A 12,257-nucleotide genomic window follows, 5' to 3' on the forward strand; every position below is an offset into this window, starting at 1 on the left:
TGGTTAAGGCATTTGTATTAATTTGAAACCCAGGGCTAAATAGCCAACCTTTATTTTTAATTGATTATATCTTTGTGATAGCCTTTTTTAAGCTAAGAATATATATTTTTTCTTTTATTGTTGCACCCTAAACCTTACCTGATATATTTCTCTACCTATTGCCATGTTTAATGAAGGAGAACATAGATAAAAACTCTATATAGAAAAGGGAATGGTTTTTTATAATTGTTTAAATAATTCAGTTGGTTGGAAATAGGAATAGTCTATTTTTATTATCTTTGATTAAAAAAAATAATAAAAGAAAAAGTTCATCATGAAATCATGAATAAGTAAAAAGAAAACGAGAAAAGTTTTGAAGTCAAAGAAAATGGTGATTAGATAACACATATGTACTGTAATAGGATTGTAGGTATGTTCTTCTTCTTTTAAGTGTGCATTTTGTTATATGAAAAACCAATATTTTTTGGAAGCTTAGTCTCATTATAACCCTATAAAAGAGCTTAAGATTCATGTTTCTAATATGATTGTGATATGATGATAAAATGAAAAGCAACTATGATTTGTAAGAATTCAGTGGAAATAAAGAAAAACACTTACCTGTGAGAATATGAGAAGAAATCCTTGATGAATTCTCATTTCATTGTTTTAGTGTTATCCTGAAAGTTAATTGTATCTATATCTTGCTATGTTTGAAGTTGGAAGCACCATAAGTTTCTAATTTAAAATGTTGTTTAGTAAATAAAGTTTTTTTGATATTTGAACTTAATTATGATTTATTTATATTCATTTACTTTGCTTGAAGACAAACAAGATTTTAGGTTGGGAGGAGTTGATAACTGTCATAATTCATTAGTATTTCATATATAAAGATAGACACGTGGTTTTTAATTAATAAAATATATAATTCAACCCCTAATTTAGGAATTTGAACTTTTTTACATATTTTTTATTATAAGATGAAAGTGAGTGATTCATTTCCAAATTTGTTTTAATTTCATAATTTTAAGGGAAAAATGGAGATAAAAGGGCTAAATAAGAATGTACAAGATGAAAAGAAAAAATTGGGACATTGAAAACTCACCCAAAGCTTGCCTGAGCGAGTTCACTGTAGTGAAGTTGGACTTTTTCTCATCAAACTCGCTTAAGCAAGATGTCACTTAGCCTAAACCCAATTAGGTTAAATAGAAGGCGTGAGGTATAACCCTAGAAATCATTGGGAGAATAGAGATAGATAGAAAACCCTAGAGGAACTGTCAAGGAGAAACATTCTGGATCTTCTTTTCTTGTTTTCCATACTTGTAATGGTCAATATGAGTTGCTGATTTTTCCTTTTGGGAGTAATCTGGTCACACTCTTATGTATTGAGGTGATATTTATCTATAATATTCATTTCTTGCAAATTCACAATACAAACAACCTTTCTAACAAACTTGTACATATTGTCTTATATTTAATGAATATTATACTTGAGAATTTAATTGTTCCTTGTGGGTTCAATATCCGTCCTTAGGGACAATTTATTACTTCTAACACGGTACGCTTGTTGTAAAATAGTCATAATTAGGCCAACATCCTTTAGTTTCTAAAATGTAAGAGAGCATCAAAGAAAAGAGGCTTGAAGAAATGTGCTGAGAAATTCAGACACACATATTCATATATCATTCAAGTATAGAATTTACTAAGGAAGCTTCTAGAAATTACTGTCCATGTTCTACATGAACTCTCAATTCATAACATGGCATATGGCACCTAGCCCTCTCCAATGATGAGTTGCCACGTGGCAATCCAAGGTTTAGAAAATTGTCCATTAAGAACAAGACAAGCGACACACAGAAAAATTGAAAAGGCATTTCATGTGGCGCCTTATGAGTGGTGAAGCAGAAAGAGACAATCTTCAAAGTAGAGCACATGACCCCTTCTTGCAGGGCTTGGAGTGGTGCCATGTGGTTTCCTTCTTGTTGGTCTCTCAAGGCCAAAAATCCCACACTATCTTGGCCCAGAATACAAGGCCCAAAAGTACTATTCTATTATTTACAAAAATTTATACAAAACTAAGGCAGATATTTTAATTGTAGTCTCCAAGTTGATCATCTACTCTTAGTTGATAGAAAAGGTGGCTTTTAGCAAGGATGGTCCTCTATCATTCCGTTTCCAAAACGACTATACTATTTTTCATTGTACTTTTATCATCTCGAGACCTTGTGTAAAAAAAAACAATCGTTTATCAAGGGTGATCCTCCATCATGCCCTCCCCTTTGAAAGGGATTTGTCCTCAAATCCGGCTTGTTGAGATCTTTTAGACACCTTGTTCAAAAATGTCAGCACAATCCACCAAAAGATTGATGATGGGAAATTTTTTTAAAACTATGTTTTTCGTTATCATGATCAAAAGAGTTTAGGGGACACTGAAGAGTTAGAGTATAAGAATAGAATATGTGACCATTTTCCTCTATTTCTCTTTATTATTTTTCTTCTTTCTTTCTAATAAGATCTTGCAATTTTTCTTCAAACTCTTTTTTTTCTTTTAACATATTATTTTTCTCCCTCAATAAATTTATGACTTATTGTAATAAATTTTTGTAGATCTTGAAAACTAGGTGTAGAAACAATAAAGTCAACAAAAGATACCTTTTTATAAGGTCTCTTCCTAGATTGTGGTTTGAAAGGGTAACCCTCATTCTTGTAATCATTCCTAGGGTATGAAGAACTAGGGTAGGGAGATATATTATTGGTGATGATGAAAGACCTTTTCATGTGGAGATAGAGTTGTTGATAAGATTCTTTGTTTCCCACTTAAGAGGGCAGAAAGTTTTTTCTTCTCATACATGCTTTCAATTCAGTCCAATTTAAAATCTCTTATTTGTGACAAATCATACCATCATATTGCTTTTGTTTCCACCAAGAGATGACATGATCTTGAAAACATTGAGTAACCATGGAAAATCTTGTAAATCCATCTACTTTATGTTTTTCCAAAAATTGATGAACCTTAGCCTCCCATTCTAAATATACCTCAACATTTTTATGCCCACAAAAAGAAGGGAGGTATACTTAAGGCTTAGTAGAATTTTGGAAGGAAGGAGGTATAATATGTTTATTTTCTATATAAGGCCTCTCTATATTTATGATCCTCATACCGACTCCTAGATATTTCTCTATCCCTCTCTTGAGAAATCATAAATTCATAAAACATTTCTTTCAAATAAGACATTTCTATTGTTTGTTTTTCTAGTGCAATGCAATCCAAGTTCTTAATTATTGATTAGAATGGAATGAGGCAGCATGAGGCTTTCGGAGAAGGAGTAGAATGAATGGTTTTGAAGAGGTGAAGTTTCGGTAATGGTGAATGCAATGAAGGGGAAGTAGGTGTGGCCAACCTTCCAAGGTTCACTAGGCCTTTTAAGCTTACTAGCAGATAGAGATTTGGGAGAGAATGAGTTTCTTAATTCAAAATAATTCATTCAATATATGTCAAATCTGAGTAAATGAGGTTTATTTGGGGTATTTATAGATGAAAAGGGTGAAGGTAGCTTGCTCCTTAAGCTACCATAACTCTGGTTAAGCAAGCTTAACCATGGTGAGGTTTAGTGGTTTAAGGAGGGGTGTGTATGTCCTCTTAATAAGCTCTATAGACTCTTGTTTGCATGACAAGTGAGGGTTTCTAGAGTGTCTTTGATTTATCTATAAAATACTTTTAAAAGTAAATGAAATTATAGGTCCTATACATGAGTATTCTACTATTTATACAAACAATTCTATTGTCTTTATTCTTGTGTATGGTGGCTTGGAAGGTCCTCCATTAGGCTCCCTGCCTTCAAAAGGCTTTGTCCTCAGATTTGGTTGATGGTTCCACCTTATGTGTAGATAAGACATGAGCTATGTTCCACCTGGCTCATGAATCCACTTGAAAAATATAGTAAACATAAGGAAAATGTAGAAGAATAGAAGTTGATGGATGTAGAAACTTAAAACAAACAAATTATTTTGTATGGTACCTTTATGATGGTTCTTATTACCTAAAATTGGTAAATGGAACATTACAGGAAATGGAGAAAACAATGTATAAGAAGAAGGACTATAATAAAAAGTAGAATTACCTCGATCAAGTGACACAAATATGCAAAATATTGTTTGTGTCAAGGTAAGATGGGTATATGATTTAGTTTGTGATTGAAGCTTAGGGTTTTCTTGACCAAGTTGCATTTTTAGTGTCTTAGTATCCTCTCAACCATGTATGAAAAAAGAGAATGGAGAAAAAAATTATTTTTTTTCCTAAGGTCAAACTTTATCCTAGAAAAGTAAGTAAACAATAGCGTGAAAGAAATATTGACAACGAAAGAAAGAAGAAAAATGGAAAAAAGGACCTTGGGTCAAGGTCAAGGTACCCTCTACCAGATAGGTTGACAAAAAAGATCCAAGGAGTATTGTTTCTTTATTTATTTTGAGTTTGTACCTCTTGAATTTGCTTAAACTTTTGTTCTTCGTGCTAGGGTACAAGTAAGTTTTCATAACTTTGGTTTAGCTTTAGACAAAGGATCTTCAAAAGTAAAACTAGTCACAAAGCTATTTCCTTTGTTAGTGAAAATAAGTTTATGAAAACAACCCTGGTAAAAAATTGGACTGGAAAAAGTTCTATGATTTTCTAATAAAAACTCACAAGCTGCGATAGGAATAATGGGACTGAAAACATTTGTAGCATAATGTCCTAAAGAAGTTTTGACTTTCACTTGTTGACGCACAACTAAATCCCCATCATTTTGAAGCAAAAGATGTTTATAAGATGAAAAGGGGGTATTTATGTTGTATTTCAACATTTGAATAAAGAAAGGTATAAATTGATAACTATCCATAAGAGAAAACCTATGAAAATTTTGACAAGTATGATGAAAATTATTTTCTCTATAGCAAGTAGTAAGTTGATTAGCATTTTGAATCAAAATATTGGAATGCAGGAAAAAGTTAGTGGAAATAATATAAATAATACTAGTACTAGACTCCTTTCCGTTATGCTCAATATTAATAAACTTTTTATAAGATATCTTTATGTCTTGCGTATGATTTTCTAGATTTGTACTAGACTCCTCTCCTTTGAACTAAAGTATACTAAAAATTTCTCTGGAATCCCTATTTCTCTTCTTGATAAGGAAGTCTAGATAGCCAAGGAGAATCATCAGGAGACAGTTCTTGAAGCACCCTTCAAACACCACCAAAATACCAAAACAAGGAAACCAAGAAATAAAGCAAGAAAAAGCAAAAAATTAGAGAAGCTAAACTCAATAGGAAGAAAATGTGTCAAATCAGAATAAAGGTCCAAGAAGAGACAATAAAAAAAAATAAGGCAACCATTAAAAGGAAGCACAAGCAAAAGGACCTAAGAAAAGTGCTAGAGCAGATTACAAAATACCAACATCTAGAGGAACTGACAGTGACCGTTCCAAAATTTATACAAAATGATTTGCAAAACAGATAAGTCCGAATTTTTTTTGGGAAAAACTATACTTAATGAATCACAAATGGCACAAATTTGAGATCAAATAGTGCAGTAAGCACAGGGAAATAAATGGAACAAAGCTGACCCAAGAATAAAACTAGGTTTAGTACTAACCACGAAAGTTGTATGGATTATGGTAATTTCGAGACAGTGAATTTGAACCTCAATTTTTTATGGTATATACTGAGATTAATTAGAAACAAATATCACAAATTTGAGGTTCAAATAGATATCTATATATGGAGAAACAAATCAATCAAATTTGGAAAAACGCAAATAGTTTGCCAGCAAAGGAGAAATTGGGTTCAAAACTGGCAGATTGTATTGTAAAATTTATGGCAATTGTTGTACAGAGAATTTGAAGCAAAAATTTTAACTGGAGATTGGTAATATATGAAACAAGATATGGTAAAGGTTTCAGGCTAAATAACCAAGGGAATTAGGTGCAGAAAATTTAAAACCGAGAGCACCAATGAGCATTGAAACAGTGTGCACTGGTGCAGAAACATAAAACAAGTGCGGCTATTTCGAATTTATAAATGCGGCTTTATAGCCGCATTTGATCAACACGCATTTGTAAATCAAGAAATACAAATGCGGCTAAATAGCCGCATTTATAAATACCATTTACAACTGCGGCTATTTGTTTTAGCCGCACTTGTATATGCCAAATTATTAAAAAAAAATTAAAAATTTTAAAACATCGTCAATATTGTGTGAAGGCAACGTTGATGAAGAGTCACGGGAGCGCCAACAACAGCGGCGACAGATAGGGAAGCAGCGACGAAGCAAACCAAAAAATCCACAAGAACCCACGAAGACAATGAAAGAATACTGAGCAATGTAAGAAACCAAACAATGTAAGAAAAACGAATGTCAGCCGACGAAACCGTGCTTCGAGACCACCAATGCAAGGGAAAAAACATATATAAGAAAAATGAAAACATCTATGCATATATTTGTGAAGATGAAGAAGAAGAAAGAGAGCTCAAGAAACTTACATTGACACAAATGGAATGCAGATGCAGCAGAAGGAGACGAACTCAGAGAGCAAACGCGAAACGAAGGCAAAGACGAGAAAGAAAGTATGAAATTGTGGGTGGCGCGCTTCAAAATTGAGGGTAAAAAAGGATTTACGAATGCGGCTATACAAATAGCCGCATTCGTAAATCAAGCGCTTTGATTTACAAGTGCGGCTATATAAATAGCCGCATTCGTAAATCAAAACTCTTTGATTTACGAATGCGGCTATACAAATAGCCGCATTCGTAAATCAAAATAATTTCAAAAATGCCACTGCATGTTTTACGAAAGCGGGTAGCGCAAAAGCCGCACTAAATAAAGAGTATCTTTTTTCTTCATTTTGCACTAGTGGTGGCAACAACATTAACAATTATTAATTTTTTTTAGATACAATTAGGACGTGCCTTTTTTTACAGAGTGTTGGTAACATGTAAATGGTGTTACACAAAAATTTTCAGAAACGTTGGATACAAATTGACGTCAAAATTAAATTTTGCAAACTAAGTGTAAAGTATCAAATTCTGGAAACTGGAAGAAAACCTAAAGGTATCAAAAGACTTGAACAAAACCCCAAAAAATAGTGGGAAATGATGCAAGAAACTTACGAAGGAGCAATGGAAAGCAAGGAGACTCAGACGTAAGCAACACAAACCATTTTAGGAAAAAAAATAGACCAAAACAACAAGATACTTTTAAGAAACAGGTGATAGGCACTAGAACGAAAAGCAAACAACTGGTAGGCAACAACAACACATGAAGCAAGAAAACAAGATTAAGCAAGAATTTGACGTAACAAGGGACATGCAGGTAGGGAAAGAATAAAGAACACCTAAAAGGAGACAAAGACAAATTAAAATGCAAAATTGGACAAGAAACACAAACCAAAAGTGATGATCACCGCAACAACAACCCTAACTATGGCAGGTTGGTGGATGTATTGGCACCAGAAAGAACCGATCAAACAGCTAGAAAAAAAAAGATAAGGCACACACAAGTGATATAAACGGTGGAACACAATAAAGAGAAAAAATTAACCGATTAAAACAAGCGAAAACAACAAGAAATTGAAGAACAATAACAAGAACAAGAGGATATGTAGGGAAACAGCAAAGGAACTTGTGGATGTAATTTGTACTCAAATTACACGGTGAAAAACATAAAAAAATCGGTGGAAACAATAAGAAAAATAGTGGAAACAAAAATAAATGGTAGAAAAATAAAGAAACAAAGACAAACAATCAAGAACTAGATGAAAACCGTGAGAACACAGAGCTGAACAAATTTTTTTTTGGAAAATTAAGAGTTCAAATATGAGTTTTCTTCAAGTTCATTCCCAAGAAAGTGAGGTTGGTCACAATGGAGTACTTAACTACCAAGACTTTCCTAGCTAGAGCTTATCTTAGATATTTCTCAACACAAGTTCCCTAAAAGAATTTCAAAACAATTTGATAAATGTAAGTGAATGTGTGAAATGCAAAAAGAAACTAAAGATCTAATAATAAGCAACGAAAGATAAAACCTATGTATCATAAAGACTTATAAAGCAAGGAAATAAAGGAAGAAAGTAAAAGCAAAAATTAACGTAATAAGGGAAAATGCTAGTGAAAGTAAACTAGTCGGATCCTAAAATGCAAGTGACGCTAATGTTGAACAAGAAAGCTTTGATGAATCCAAATTTATCTTGAAGACCTGTTATTGTATGTGTGTGTTTAAGTTAGGTAGATTTTGTTATGTACATTTTCATCTCATTATGATACAAGTAACTTGATTCGTAATCTCCATTAAATTTTTTGTTTTCCAAATCTATGTTTTTTAATTGGTTGATTCATATATTAATTAGTTAAAATTACTTTTATTCAAGTGTGTTGACTATAGTAAATATTTTAATTGATTGATTTATCGTATCAACCGGTTGAAAACACTTATAGTTTTTAAGGATTTAAAAATGATTGGTTTTCTATTTTTCTTTTATGTTAAGTGAAACCAACCAGTTATTTCGATAAATGAACCGCTTTAAAATTTGGTGATTTCTTTTTTTAAAGAAAACAATCCGCTATTTTCATAAATCAAATTAATGTTTTCGATAGAATTCTGTTATGTTAATAAAATTGTTTTTAATTGATACAACTGATTTCATTAAATGATCAAACTATTTTAACAATCTTTCTTACCTTATATAAAGATATTTTGTGATCATTTAACACAACACTTTTCTTAGAGAAAAGAAATTAAAAGTTTGAAATCATTCTTGGAGATTAAATTTGGATCTTGTATCATTGTTGTTATGTGGATAAGTTGTATGGGTTTACATTTCTATTGTGCTTCATTTGTAATAAATCTAGGTGTATTCAAACTCTATTCTTTTTATTGTATTTTGCTGTAAACAGATTCAAATAGGGTTTATGAATTTTGTATGGGATTAAGAGTGTTGTGCATTCTTGTAGGGTTCAAGATCAACACTTTTGGTTGTTCTTGTGTAATCTCTTGTGATTGTTTTAGTGAATTATCAGTGTTTTGCTAAGGACTAGATGTAGCTCGTGGTTAAGAGCGAACCAGTATAATTCTCCTGTGAAATATCTACCTCTTTCACGTTGATATCTGTTTTATAAACTGTTTTACAATGTTCTGTGTTTAAATCAATTGGTTGAATTCTCAAAACAACTAGTTTATATATTAATTAAATGCCTGTAGTGCTTTTATAATCAGTTGAATAGATAAATCAATTAGTTAATTTTATTAATTTTTTTTTATCTAACTCTAGTATTTGAGAAAATTCTTATGAAGACAAGTCACCCCCTCTTGTTTCAAACCACCTATTCTAACAACTAAGAGCCCCCTGTCACACTTATACCACAAATTCATGTGAAAGTTATTAAAAATGTCTATTAGGTTTGCCTTTGGAGCTAATTCCCAAACAACCCAAAAGTAAAAATTACAAAAAAGGTTTGGCGATACAAATAAGTTAAGAAGAAAATGGAACCATTCTTCATGCAATCTTGGAAGCTTTTGTGATGTTCAATATATCAAATTTGTGCACTAAAATATCTTGTCTCCTCCGATCCCTTTGAGAAGTTATCTTTGAGAAATAGGACCTCCAAGAAGAAGCCCGATATATCTCTTCCTCAACATCAACACTTGAAACTCCAAAGCCTTCACCAACAAAAGAATCCAAGAACAAAAGCAAGAAAAACTAACAATTTGAAAAGCTTAACCAAAAGGAGATTAATGTGACAAACTTCAATGGAAAACTAACAAAAGACAATCAATAATTAATGGTAAGAAGAAAAAGGTAGCACACAACAAAGTGAACCTAAGAATGACTCTAGAATGAATTGCAAAAGAAAAATCTAGAGTGAACTGACACTGAACAATCCAAAATTTGTGCAAAATTTTCAAGAAACTACTTTTTTATGAAATTTTTATGTAAGAACCGCAACACAAAATTTGATCAAACGCAACAAGTTTTGGTCCAAACAGATGTATATTCAGAAAGGAAAAAATATCAAAGCACTAGAGCACATAAATTGAACTTGTTTTTTAGTGTTGGTAGTAACTGTCATCGGACATAGGGATATGAATGAAATGAGTGAAGGAAACATTTTTTTCCCTAATATGTGCAGAGTGGCAATGAGAAAAAATATAGATTCTCATTACTTACTAGATGCTTATGACAATGTGATGATGTATGGAAGGAGAGCATTCAATGGAGTTCAACATCAACCTATTCATATGGTTTTCCTATTTCATCTAGTTTGGCTCATAGTTTTTCAATTGCTCCCCCTAATGCAAGGCACAATGCAATTGACATCCCTTTGTTACCGCTCTCTAACCACTTCATTCAAGGTAAAATGTCTACTTTTCTTTTTTTTATTATTTTATTATTTCTATGTTGGAGATCTCACATTGGTTAGAGTTAAAGACACTTCATAGTATATAAGTGGGTGTAAAACTCACCTTATAAACTGATTTTATAAGATTGAGCTATACTTAAAGTACACTTTTTAAGATTTCGTGATTGGTTCCATCTGGTTCCTTTCAAATGACTGTTGGCCTTGTTCTCCAGCTCCAACTCCTTCATTAGAGATTGCAACAAATGATTCCCACAACTATCATGATATTGCAAGAAGCAGAAGCAGAAGCGACTACAGATTTCTCCATCCGCAGTATCAAGCATAGCCTGCACAAGAGATGAGAGGACACTCCATCGACTTTCATCCTCCACTTACACTCCAACAAATCCTTCAAGCACATTTCTCCCTCCACAGTATCAAGCACAGCCTGTGCAAGAGATGAGAGGACACTTCATCGACTTTCATCCTCCACTTACACTTCCAACAAATCCTTCAAGCCTTTCTTCAGTGCGCGTGACAACTCCTCCACACTAGAGGAATCTTCCTCCTCAAGCTTTTCTAATTTATATTTAAGAAAAACATACTTTCTAGATATGGGTTCAAGTTTAGTACAATTATTTTCAAGGTTGGAAGCAAAACAGAGAGATCCAAAGGTTTTTAAATCGAGATAAGTAGGAGATATTAAATACAAAAGTTCATAAGGAAAATTTTGAAGTAATTGGAAGTGAATAAGTAGGAACAACACTAGAGCAGGGAAAAAAATATTGTATGTTTTATTTCTATTATTTCAAGTTATGTTACAACAAATAGGAAAACCCCTTTATATAGGGTTTGAAAAATCAAATTAAACTAACTACAGAAAATGTGAGATACTTGTGATAACTAGTATCTCAACATTGTAATTCCTTTCAACATGACAACACACATTGGTAATAAATTTCTTTCTTCCTTCAAATATTAGATTCTTGATAGTGGTGCTACTGATCACATTTGTTCATCCTTAACTCATTTCACTTCATATCATCAAAGTAATCATATTTGTTTCGAACTACCAAATGGAAATCAAGTCATTGCCAATTATTATGGAAGTGTTTTGTATATTCTTTGCTTCACTTTTAATCTTCTTTCAGTAGCAAAATTGATTGATAATTTATCTTGTGTTCTTACCTTCGACTCTAACAGCTATCACATTAAGGACAATAACTCCTTAAAGATGATTGGTTTAACTAAGATGCAAGATAGGCTATATATACTCTCATTATATCATAAACTCAAAATCCAACCCACCAAATCTACTGTTGATATTTCTCTCGGCAAGTGTACCGAATCAACTGTAATATAGTACTCTTTAAAGTACGAATGTCGAACCCACAGAGAACAATTCTAATTAAGATGTTCTGTTGTAAAACTCATTAAGTATAGAAAATAATGTTGAGAACTTGTTCATAATCAAATTAAAGATTTCACAAGAAGTAACTCAAAGGTTTAGGGTTTGATTCAACCAAAAACAAAATCAACTTATCAAATATAGAGAAAGATACTTGGGATTGAATTGCGTCTATCTCAATCATCTGTATTTTGAATAATACAATATATAATACTCAAAACTACTTATTCTTGATGCTTAATTTAAAGTCATTCATCTTGATTCCTCACAGATGAAATTCATAAGATAATTTCTCAAACACTGATTCCTCAGATATTTAACAAATCATCCAACTTTAGGAACAAAATTATAATGCAATCAATAACCTGGAATCTATTCCTAGCATTACAAGTTATCAAGTATTTTCGTTTATTTCAGATCCTTAAAGGTACTTTCCAGTTAAATTTAAGGATCAAAATCAAGACTCTATTGATCAAACAAAATCAAGCAATAAGCATAAAACGAA

This window comes from Phaseolus vulgaris, chromosome 11, assembly GCF_051622355.1.
Source record: "Phaseolus vulgaris cultivar YP4 chromosome 11, ASM5162235v1, whole genome shotgun sequence".
In the NCBI taxonomy this organism is placed as follows: domain Eukaryota; kingdom Viridiplantae; phylum Streptophyta; class Magnoliopsida; order Fabales; family Fabaceae; genus Phaseolus; species Phaseolus vulgaris.